Below are 12,271 nucleotides of genomic sequence, written 5' to 3' on the forward strand. Positions count from 1 at the left end.
GAACAAGCAAGCCCACCCACCTTGCTTTGAGTGATCTGACATCAAGGCCACGGAAGGACATCAGGCTAGAGAGGCAAAGCATTTAGGGTGACTCTCCCAGCACAGAACAGAACGAGTGTTGCGTGGTCATTGGTGCTGTCTTTTGAATGTCCCTAAAATGAATCTGAATCTGTCCTCTCCTGGTGGAGGATCCCATGGTGCTTGTTTGGAAGAAAAGGAGGAATGCTCTCCTGGAGGTTAAAAATGCCACAAAACCTAGTCAGCGTGGTCCTACATTGTATGTTTCCTGTGTGCCTATTGGCTGGTACCTTTCTTATATGGCATCTAAAATACCATTTCATTTAATGCTGAGGTAATGTGGGTTGTTCTAATGCTGGAAAGATGTTTTACGAAGTGTTCTCTTTTAATTTTTCTCATGGTATTAACAAAAATTGGCAGATGTATTGGATGTAACACTACACCCTGCTCACAGTTCAAAAAGGCACCACTCTTGATGAATGTGCTCAAGGAGAGCGGTTGCTCCCCTTGTGACATCCCCCCAACCTAGCTACATTATGGTTCTGTGGATTGACCTCCGATCCAAAGGTCTGTCTACAGCAACTGTACCACACTGTGATGCAGCTGGCTAGAGCTCCTGTAGAAAGTCGACAGGATGGTGGCTGGTGGCCTTGAACACTTTATTTCAAGGAAGAGTTGAGAACATCCTTGAATCAGTGTAGTGGCTATTGCACCTTCCTGATGAGATGTTGTGTGTCTCAGGATAGGTCACTAGTTAAGTTAAGTGAACTCCAAGGAACTTGGTGCTCTCCACGCTCTCTAGGAAGAGTTATTGATGTGCAGTGAGGATGGTCGCAGTATCCCTGCTTGCCCCACCCCTTCACATCTAGTATGACCTGCTTTAGACAGAGATGCTGGACTCCTGGAGCAATGTCACGTGTAAATACAGTAAGGATAGAAAAAAAATCAATACTTCTACTTCATTTAGATTCTCTGGGATCATTTGCCAAGAAAGAACAGCTTCAAATTCTAAAATCCTTTCTCTCATCCTCTCTCATTCAGGACTGATTATTTTGGAAGCAGTGAGAGATCTTACAAATCTGATGAATGGCATTGGCCAGCAAATACTCCCTTTTGCTATTCCTCACCCCATGACCCCTGAGGTCTTGGAATAGCAGATGGGAGCCTGAGCTTGCATGACTCCCCCAAAAGTGAAGGGAAATTTGAGAACTGGAGCTTAAGATGATCAGTAGTAAAGTGCCCTCGGGCTCGTGGGCTGAAAGGGCTTGTTACCGTGCTGCGTATCTAAATTAAAGAAGACCAGGAGCACAAGTAGGTTACTCGGCCCATCGAGTCTGCCCCTCCATTCAATCATAAGTTGATCCATTTTCCCACTCAGCCCCTCTGCCCGGCCTTCTCCCCATAAACTTTAATGCCCTGGCTAATCAAGAGCAGATCAATCTCTGCCTTAAATGCACCCGATGACCTGGCTTCCACAATGGCCTGTGGCAACAAATTCCACAGATTCACCACCCTCTGACTGAAGAAATTCCTCTGCTGTTCAAAGCAGATGCCCTACAATTCTGAAGGTGTTCACTCTTGGCCTATACTCTTGCTCTGTGGAAAACAATCCTTTTATATCTACTCTCTCCATGCCTTTCAACATTTGAAATGTTTCAATGCGATTTCCCCCTCAATCTCCTAAATTCCAATGAGTACAGGCCGAGAGCTGTCAAACATTCTTCGCTGAGCCCTCTCCAATGTCAGCACATCCTTTCTTAAGTGAGGAGCTCAAAACTGCTCACAATATCCCGTGAGGTCTCACCAGTGCCTTATGAAGCCTCAACAGCGCATGGAAGTAAAATACGAAAGTCAGCAGACACTGTGGTTGAAGTTACAACACAATGCTGGAGAAACTCAGCAGGTCAAACAGAGCACTTTGTATAGCAAAGACCAAGATATGTCACCGATGTTTCAGCCTTGAGCCCTTCATCAAGATAAGCCTTGATCACTTGATAAAGGACTCAATCCCAAAACGTTGATGATATATCTTTATCTCAACGTCACATCCCTGCTTATTCTATTCCTCTTGAAATAAATGCCATAATTGCACATTTGCCTTCTTCAACAGCGACTCATCTTGCAAGTTTACCTTCAGGCTATTCTGCATGACAAACTTCCAGGTCCCTTTCCATTTGGGATGTGAAGTTGAGATAAAGATACATCATCAGTCAGAGGGTGGTGAATCTGTGGAATTTGTTGCCACAGGCCATTGTGGAAGCCAGGTCATTGGTGCATTCTCCTTCTGCAGCCTCCCTGGTTCCTCAACACTATCTGCTCCTCCACCTACCTTCATATCATCTGCAAACTTGGCCACAAAGCCATTCATTAATTCCAAATCATTAACAGACAGCATGAAGAGAACCGGCCCCAACACTGACCACTAGCAACTGGCAGCCAACCAGAATATGATCTGTGTATTCTGTTTCTGCTTCCTGTTAAACAGCCAAGGCTCTACCCACCCTAGTATATTTCCTGTTATATCTCCAGCTCTTATCTTGTTAAGCAGCCTCGTGTGTGGCACCTTGTCAAATCTGAAAATCCAAATACACAACATCTACTTTATCTCCCTTACCTAGCCTACTTGTCACTTCAGAGAATTCCAATAGGGTTGTCAATCAAGATTTTCCCTTAAGAAAACCTTGAAAGCTTTGGCTTATCTTGTCATTTGCCAATTGACCCCAACATCTTCACAACCACTGACATCAGGCTAATTTCTGTTCTGCTGCTTCTTTTCCTTCTTGAATAGTGGGGTGGGATTTACAATTTTCCCAGTCCACCAGGACTAGACCAGAATCTATTGATTCCTGAAAGATCATTACCAATATCTCCACAATCTCGACTGCTCCTCCTTACAAAACCGAAGGATTCAATCCATCTGGCTTAGGAGACTTTCCAACTCTTAGACCATCCAGCTTTCTGAGCACCTTTTCCCTTGAAAGAATAACTGCACTCACTTCCCTTCCCTGATACCCTTCAACATTTGGCACACTGCAAATGTCTTCCACAGTGATGACTGATGCCAAATACCCATTTAGTTCCTCTGCCATCTCTTCATCCGCCATTATTATTTCTCGTGACATTTTCTACTCTCACCACTCTTTTACTCCTCATATACTTGAAGCATTTCTATCCTTCTTTGATCTTATTTGTTTCAATGCTTCATCTTTTCCCTTCTTATGATGTTTTGTTACATTCTGCAAGTTTAAAAATAATTCCCAATCCTCCATCTTCCCACTAATTTTTGTTTCCTTGCGTGACCTCCCTTTTGCGTTTACGTTGGTTTTGACTTCCCTTGTCAGCCACAGTTGTGACATTTTTCCATTCAAATATTTCCTCTTTTTTTGATATTTATCCTGCACCTTCCCCGCTTCTTGTAGAAACTCCATCTATTGCTGCTCTGCCGTTTTCCCTACCAATGCCCCTTTTCAATCTGCTTTGGCTTCTTCCTCTGTAATCCCCCTTGAAATACCCACACATCTCACCTTCGTCTGGTGCTCTACAGGCCAACAGTTTTTGTGGAGGGGGTAAACAGAGATAGGGTTTTCCGGTCCATGATCCTTATCAGAATGGGGAAAGGTTTTCAGTTGCAGGCTAGGAAAGGGAACAGTTGTGTGTCCTCATTTACGACAGTTTCAGAGGAGAATTATTAGAGTTTCTCTTTATTTAAAATGAAGGTTTGCATTAATAGGGAATAAGGAAAGATTAATTCTTCCAGTTAGAAATTCTCTATTAATTTTTGAATGACAATTTAGAGGGAATGAAAGTTCAAGAGTTGCTTCTTTGCAGAGAGAAGAAGAGTTTGTCTTGACTGTTTTCATACCAGGAGAGATAAAGAGCAATGAGAGCTAGTCATAGTTTTAATTTGTCTTGCAAACACACCATGAGCTAAATGGTCCCCTTCTGTTGACCCTTTCCCGATTATTGCACAATTTACGTTGGCTAACAACTATACAATTCTGAGTCAGGATTGGCCCTAATGTCTTCTGGTTGAAATAATCGGCCAATAGCAGCTGAGAGGCATCTTTCTGTTTCCAGTTCTATCAACTGAGCCAATTAATATTTTGACAGCTTAAGATTGTGAGAATTTTAAACCGAAAACACACGTTCTTTATTTTCCATTTTTGGAAACAAAGAAATACCATGTCAAAGTTCACAGTAAATTGGCAGATAGAATTACATTTTCCAGACTTTGTGAGACATTTGAGCTGTGGGAAAGTGGTGCTTGAATTCAAACATGCATTTCATGACTTTGCATTCAATCAACAGTGTCTTGCTGTTCCTCCTGAATTCTGGAGCGCTTGTCACGTAGGTCTTTGGAAGAGCTTCTGAGGGGCTCATGTCGAGTTGTACACCTCTCCACATCACCTTGGTGGAAGACAGATGTATGGACAGGTTACTTATGTGGAAGAAAGTCTCCGTGATAGGAATGCCTGTGACTTTTACCTGCTCGTGTGAACAATCATTATCCAAAGTGAGTGGAATGAATTCATGGCAAGTCCCAACAATGTCTTTGGGATCCAAATGCAATGTTCATTCCGATCCCTGCAGATTCATAGAATCGTAGCTGTGCTGTGGTCACAGCAATGCTGTCACTAGTGTAGACCTGTGGAGAGTGGAGACACAGCACCCCTCGGTGGGGTTCTACATCCCATTCCAACTACCAATGGCTCCGTGCAGCTTTAAACAGCCTATAAAAGGAGCTGATAGAGGTTAATTTTAACATCTTGTGACCACAGGCACTAGGGCCAAGATGACGGTGGCTGTGTTCAGTAGCAATCATGAGGGATTACAGACTCTGAAGAAACAGAGGACTGGTGCAGGACATCAGAAAATGTTTGAAAGGAAGAAGCAGAGGTGACGACTGTAAGGGACAGAGAGGGGCTAGGAACCCTTGCGAGCTGCGGGCTGCTGGCAATTGCAGTCGGGGGAATTGTGGCAGGTATCGGACTTGGGATGTGCGAGGGTGCCGAGGGCTCCCTGATCGTGTCAGAGGTTTGGATCTGGAGCTCGGGTTGCCGACAGTTTGGACTGAAGTCTTCGTGGAAAGACAGTGCAGAAGCACTGGATGTGAATCCATGGACACTCAGTGACTCTGAATAGATTGCCCTTTCGTTCTCTTTCTCTGATTGCAATTTTGTGCAATGTTACATGACATTTAATAGTAACTGATCCAATAGAAACAGGCCCTTCTGCCCAACCTGTCCATCCATCCGAATTACCCACCAGAGCTAGTCCCATTTACCTGTGTTCAGCCAATATCCCTCCAAACCTTTTCTATTCAAGTATCTGTCTAAATGTCTTTTAAATGTAATTTTTCCATGCCTATTCTACCTCTACTTATAATTCAGGCTCTCTGATCCCAGTTACACCCTTCTGAATCTTTTCCACCTCAATAATATCTTTCCTATGGCTGGATGATCAGAACTGCACACAGTTACCGACGCCTTCCACAATTGTAACTAAACATACCAATTCTGGATCAGTAATATCACCACGCTGGGCTCGGTAGGACTGTTTAGAAAAAAAAACTGCAAAAGGTCATTTGATTTTTTAAAAATATAATGGATCCATAAATAACAGCTCAGTTCCCATCCACTGGATATTCCCCACCTCCTCTGCATGTAAATGTTTATCTGTGTTTCCCTATTTATGCATGTCAGTACATGTGTGAATCTTTGTGAATGAGGGCACAATAACAGTTTGATCACTGGAGTTACGTATAGCAAGGGCTGTTGTCATAAGATACAGAGAATACTGACAGAGAAATTGGAGACGGGGTTTAGACAAGACAACTGATGTGTTGCACTTTGGAGGGTCAAAATTCAAATTTATTGTCACTTGTTCTGAGGTACAATGAGAAAATTTGTTTTGCAAGCAGTCCGGCTAGTGGACCTATGGGTGGTGCAGCAAGTGAAATACAATACAGTTACAGAGAGATCAATTAGTACCGAGCAAAAGCAATGTTATTTTACTTGTGTGAAGTTCATTCAGGGGTATGATGATGGCAGGAAAGAAATGATCCTTTAGTCTTCTGGAGCGTGGGGATCTTTTACCTGACAGGAGGAGGGTGAAGGGTGTCCCGGGTGTGATGAGTCTTTCATTACGTTGGCTGTTTTTCATAAGTGGATGAAGGGAAGGGCTGTGTGTGTGTGTGGGTGTGGGTGTGGGTGTGGGTGTGTTTGTGTGTGTGGGTATGGGTATGTGTGTGTGTGTCTGTGTGTGTGTGTCTGTGTGTGTGTGTCTGTGGGTGTGTGTGGGTGTGTGTGTGGGTGTGTGTGTGTGTATATGTGGGTGTGTGTGGGTGTGTGTGTGTGTGGGTGTGGGTATGTGTGTGTGTGTGTGTGTGTGTCTGTGTGTGTGTGTCTGTGGGTGTGTATGGGTGTGTGTGTGTGTGTGTTGGTCTGAGCTGTGTTCACAATGATCTGCAGTTTCTCCTGTCTTAGACTTGTGTACCTTACCTGGAAACATTCATTAGTGCTTCTGTAGAAGCTGTTGAGGGAATATTAACTCCGGCTTCTGAGGAGTTTCAGATGCTGATGTGCTTCCTTGGCCATTACGTTGATATGGGCATATTGATGGAGTTTCTAGGAACTTAAAGCTGTCAACTATCTCCACAGTACCATTGGTGTCTTTTGACCATCTATGATCAGCTCCTTAGTCTTGCTGACTTTGAGAGAGAGGTTGTTTTCCTGGTACCAAGCCACTTGTTCCTTTATCTCCCTTCTTTATTCCAACCCTTCTTTGTTGGACATCCTACCTGGAGAAAATATGCCTGGCAGGATCCTTTGGAGCATCTATATGCAGGGGAGTCTAGGAATTTAAGTGCATAACTTCCTTCTTGAACTGCTACAGTTCTTGTGTGTCGGCCTCTGTGCTGGTGGACACCTCAAAGCATGGCCAAGATAGTACTAGCATTTCTCCATTAAATCCCTCAAGTGGACTGAGAAAACCAGCATCTCCTCTCAAGTTAACATCACTCGCCATCTTCCTCTGTCATCTCTGCCCGTCGGTCTTTAAATTCTTGGGTCTATCCTGTAGTGAGATGGCAGGGTGCACAGAGGAACTGATTCAAGGATGTTCTCAACTCTTCCTTGAAATGTGCAATGTTCTCACTGAACTCGGAACTCCTTTGCCCATTAAATGTAGTACAGAATATTCAGGATGGCATGGAGAACTTTGAGTCCAAGTCTGGTGGATGGTGTTGGAGGTGGTGGGGGGTGGGTTTAGTGGAACATAAAGGAAGTCTAATTTCCCTGGTCATTTATCGTTGACCCATTAAGGACCTCCTTCCCCCAATCGCCACTCCCCCTGCTGGAAGCTGTGAGTCCCATCCTGACTTCTGCCACACCTCAGAACCCAGGGACCTGTAATGGAAGCAAGTCATTCCTCACCGTGACGTTTTGCCCAAGAAGGAAAAGTAGATTGTGTGCATGTCTGTGAGTTTAAGTGTGTGTGAGATCATTTGTATAATGATAAGTTTGTTGTCAATACACATTATGATGAGCTTATTGTCATATGCAGAAGTACCATGCACTGAAATTCTTGCCTGCTGCAGCTACACAGGTACATGGAATACACTCAAATAATTGGTATAAATTGATTTACCACACTAGAAAATCGAAAAATAATAACAATAAAAGGACAGATTAATATTCACAGTTGCAGTTCGTGCAATAAAATGTGATGTTACTATAAAGCAGTGTATATATATATATATATATATATATATATATATACATGTTTGTATGTAAATAAGGTAACTCAGCAAAATGGCCAAGGTCATTCATTGTCGGGTCCTCTCAGTGTTTGGGCTCCGACATGAAGGCACCTCCAGGGTGAAAAATTAGGAAACGACGTCCACCTGTGTAATCGTCAGATGGTGTGAACCTCCTGCTGGGGCGCAGGCGAATTGGAAAACAAGGCAAATGAGCTGTTAGATTAGCTGGCAGTGAAGGTCAAACATGACCAAAAATACAGCTGTGCTCTGGGAAAATTCCTCCCCAAAATATAAAAGAAAATAATGACGACTCAGTCTGACAAATTGGAGCAATGAGACAATTGGCAAAATCAGGCCTCGATATGCTGGAAAATGCCAGCCATCTGGTGCAGGATGGTGACAGACAGGAGACTGCTCCCAGAGGCTGCCGTGCAGGCAGTACAAGGGTTGCTTTAGATTCTGCCTGCCAGACTTAGCATCTGCTTCTGAGGGGCTTGTGCTCTTTAATTAAGCCTCATTAGAAAGAGCACTGCACAATGTTGCAAAATAATACCCAGAAATTCAACTGAAACAGGCAGGTGTGCGTTACACATCCACACTATGGAAGTGCTCTCTCTCTTCCACCACCATGAGTGCCTGCCAATTTTGGATTGCTTTTGGCTCTGGAGAAGGGTTGCCAACTCAGCCATTATAGCCTAGAAACAGGGTCTTCAGCCCACTGAGCCCAATCCCACAACAAGCACCCGTTTACACAAATCCTTTATTAATCCTATTTTAATTTTCATTGTTGTCAACTCTCCCACCCATGCCAATTTCTACCACTTACTTGGGGCAATATATGGTGACCAATTAACCAACCCACCCACATGACTCTGGAATGCAGGAGGGGACTGGTGTATCTTATAGTCTGAGTATACCTGACATTGTCTGATCACAGAAGCTAAGCAGGCTCAGGACTGGTCTCCTGGGGAGTCTGCCCAGGAACACCAGGTGAGGGGCGTTGGACAAAGTGGCGACTCTCTGTCTGCATTACAGTAGAAAGTTTAAAAATTTCATGGATGTTGCATTCTAAAATGTAGCATTACATGACAATAATGGAACCTTTACCTTTACCTGAGGGAAAAGCAGGCAAATGTCACGCAGGTGGTGCCTGAGGGCAGGATTGAACCATGGCCTTTTGCACTGTGATTCAGCGCCTCTGCTAGATGGTGCACACAACTTCAGGACAGGTTCATAGGAGAGTTACGAAGGCTTATGGGATGCTGGGTTCCATTTGTTGGGGGTTTGGGTTCAAGTGTCAAGAGGTCATCTTGTGACTCTACAAATCTCTGGTGAGACAAAGTATTGCGTTCATTTCTGGTCATCTCATGATAGGAAGGATGTGGAAGTTATGGGGATGGTGCAGAGGAGATTTATTAGGATGTTGCTTGAATTGGAAAAAAAAGTCCGTTGAGGCAAGGTTAGCAGAGCTAGGGCTTTTCTGTTTGGAGTGCAGAAGGATGAGAGGTGACTTAATAGAGGTCTACAAGATTCTGAGAGGCATAGATAGGATGGACAGCCAGTGCCTTTTTCAAAGGGCAGAAGTAGAAAAAAAACCAGAGGACATCAGTACAAAGGGAGGCATCAGGGGTAAGTTTATTACACAGAGAGTTGTGGGTGCCTGGAATGCCTTGCCAGGGGTAGTGGTGGAGGCTCTTAGACAGGATGAAAGGATAATAGGGAATTGCGAGGTAGGAAGGATTTTGTTTTTTTTTGGTAGGAATATATAGATCGGCACAACAAAGAGGGTCGAAGGGCCTATACTGTGCTGTACTGTTCTCTGTTCATGTTTAAAACATAGCAAGTAGATTGTGGAAGGTGTTCTATTGGTCTCATTATCAGAAAAGATGCTTATTTATTAAATGTAAGAAATAGTGAAAATATTGGGAGAATGGTGTTCATGCTGAAATGTGGGATGAGGGGGAATATACTAAGATAGGTTGCAGGTCATGTGGTGGATCTTGATCTCCAGGGATACATCGATGTTGACAACCCAAGGCAATGCTTGCCGCCAAGTTGAAGGAACAAGGAAAAGCTGATGAAAATCCAAATTTGCAAAGAATTCATTTGGCCCAGCAACTGGACAGGGTGATTAATAAGGTGATTAATAATGCCTGTCTTCATTAGCTGGGGCACTGAGTCTCTGAGTGAAGGAAGGCTTCCAGAGGTATAAAACCTTGTTTAGACTGTCCTTGGTAAATTGTCGTCACCTTTGTTTATCGTTCATACCATGCTCCTACAGTAAAGCTGAGATAGCGATTCTCCAGGACCATGGAGCATATTTACATAAATATAAATTAGAATGGAAGTTAAACACATTGAAATATTAAAATATTAAGATGTAAATGTCTATGGTACACTGTCCACATATGTTTTGGGAATTCAGGAACCTGATGCCTTGGTGGAAAAAAAATTGTTGCTCAATCTGGACATAAGCCTCAAGTGCTACAGTACCTCCTACCAGATGGCAGAAGGGGTAACGGTTTATGTGAGGGATGTGTGGAGCCCTTCATAATGCTTATTGCTTTTCACCTGCATTGAGTATTGTAGATGTCCGTCATGGTAGGAAAAGAGCCCCCAATGATCTTTTCCACTGACTTCACTATCCTCTGAAGGGTCTTGTGGTCCGAGGTGGTACAGCTTCCAACCCAGGCGGTGATGCAGTTGCACAGAATGCTCTCAATACATCCTCTGTAGAATGTAGTGAGGATGGAGGATGGGTGATGAACGTATCTCAGCCTTCACAGGAAGTAGAGGGACAGCTGGGCTTTCTTGGCTATGGAGCTGGTGTTAAGGGTCCAGATGAGATTCTCTGCCAAATGACTCCAGGGAACTTGATACTCTTGACAACCTCAACCGTCGAGCCGTCAATGGTCAGCGGAGTGTGGTCCCCCCGGGCCCGCCTGAAGTTGACAACCATCTCTTTTCTTTTATTAACAACATCTGAATACAGGTTGTTGGGCGTGCACAGACTGCCTCCACATCTCTGTACGCTGACTCCTCAATGTTACTGATAAAGCCCACCACGGTCATGTTGTCAGTTGACTTGATGATGATGAGACTTGGAGCAATCAGTGAATTGTCGGGAAAGATGTGGAGGCTTTAGATGGGGCACGAAAGAGATTTACCAGGATGTGGCCCAAATGAGAAGGCAGGAGCTTTGTGTTGAAGTTGCCCAAACTTGGCTGGTTTTCTCTCAAGGCCTTTTTCAGGGTATTGATGTGAAATACTTGAGGGCATGCCTTTAAGGTGATGGGGTTGGGGGGAAGTTTACAGAATATATGAGGGGAAAATTTTTTCACAAAGAGGGTGGTGGGGTGTCTGGAACAGGCTGTCAGGGGTAGTGATGTAAGCTGATAATAGCATTTAAGATGACATATGAATCTGCAGGGAATGGTGGAATAGAGATCATTTGCAGGCAGGAGAGTTTTAGTTTCATTTGGCATCATGTTTGCTGCAGTCATATTGGGCTGAAGGGTCTGTTCCTGTGCTACACTCAGGAAGGCACTCAGACCATTACGTCTGTGCTATCTATTTGCAGAGGTCTCCAATTAATCCCAGAGTCCCACAGCCCTGCAAAACTTCAAATATCCAGCCAATTCACTTTGAAATTATTTACATTTTTTAATTTTTATTTAAAAATTTACACGTACAGCAAATTAACAGGCCATTTCGGCCCATGAGTCCGTGCCATCAAACTTACACCCCATTAACCAACATCCCCAGTATGTTTTGAATGGTGGTGGGGGGGGGGGAACCGAAGCCCCCGGAGAAAACCCACGCAGATCCAAACTCCTTAAAGACAGTGCAGGATTCGAACCCTGTTCGCTGGTGCTGTAAAACCATTGCACTAACCGCTAGGCCAACTGTTCCTCCCTCTTTTGGTATGATTTTGGTAATCCCCTCTCAGGTATTACATTAGGTCACATTTATGTTCTTCATGGCTTCCTTTACTGATCACTTCCAGTCTAATTTCTTCGGTGACTTCCTTTTCCACCAGTGGGAAGTGTTGAGATTTGATGGGGGGGTTTCCTTAGAGAGGATGTGGTTGGGGGGGGGGGGGCGGAAGTTGTTGGAGAAATGCTAGGATGAAGTCTTCAATTAGGTAGGGAAACTGGAGAAGCCAGGGCAACGTGGTAACCTCCAAACGCTGGATTTGGAACCAAACACAGTCTCCTGGAGGAACTCAGCAGGTCAAGCGGCATCAGTGGGAGAAGAATGGCCGGTGTTTCAGGTTGCAACTCTTCATGAAGACATCTTGATGAAGAGCTTTGTCCTGAAATGTTGCCCATTCTTCTCCCGCTGATGCTGCGTGGCCTCCTAGCTCCTCTAGTGGACAGTGCTTGTGCAGGAAAAGCTGGGATTGCACTTCTTCGAAAGATAAGGCTTCACCGAAGATTTAGTGGAGGCGTCAAAATAAGGAGAATTTTTATCCAGTCATGTTGAGGAAACTGT

Source organism: Narcine bancroftii, chromosome 5 (assembly GCF_036971445.1).
Source record: "Narcine bancroftii isolate sNarBan1 chromosome 5, sNarBan1.hap1, whole genome shotgun sequence".
NCBI classification, from domain to species: domain Eukaryota; kingdom Metazoa; phylum Chordata; class Chondrichthyes; order Torpediniformes; family Narcinidae; genus Narcine; species Narcine bancroftii.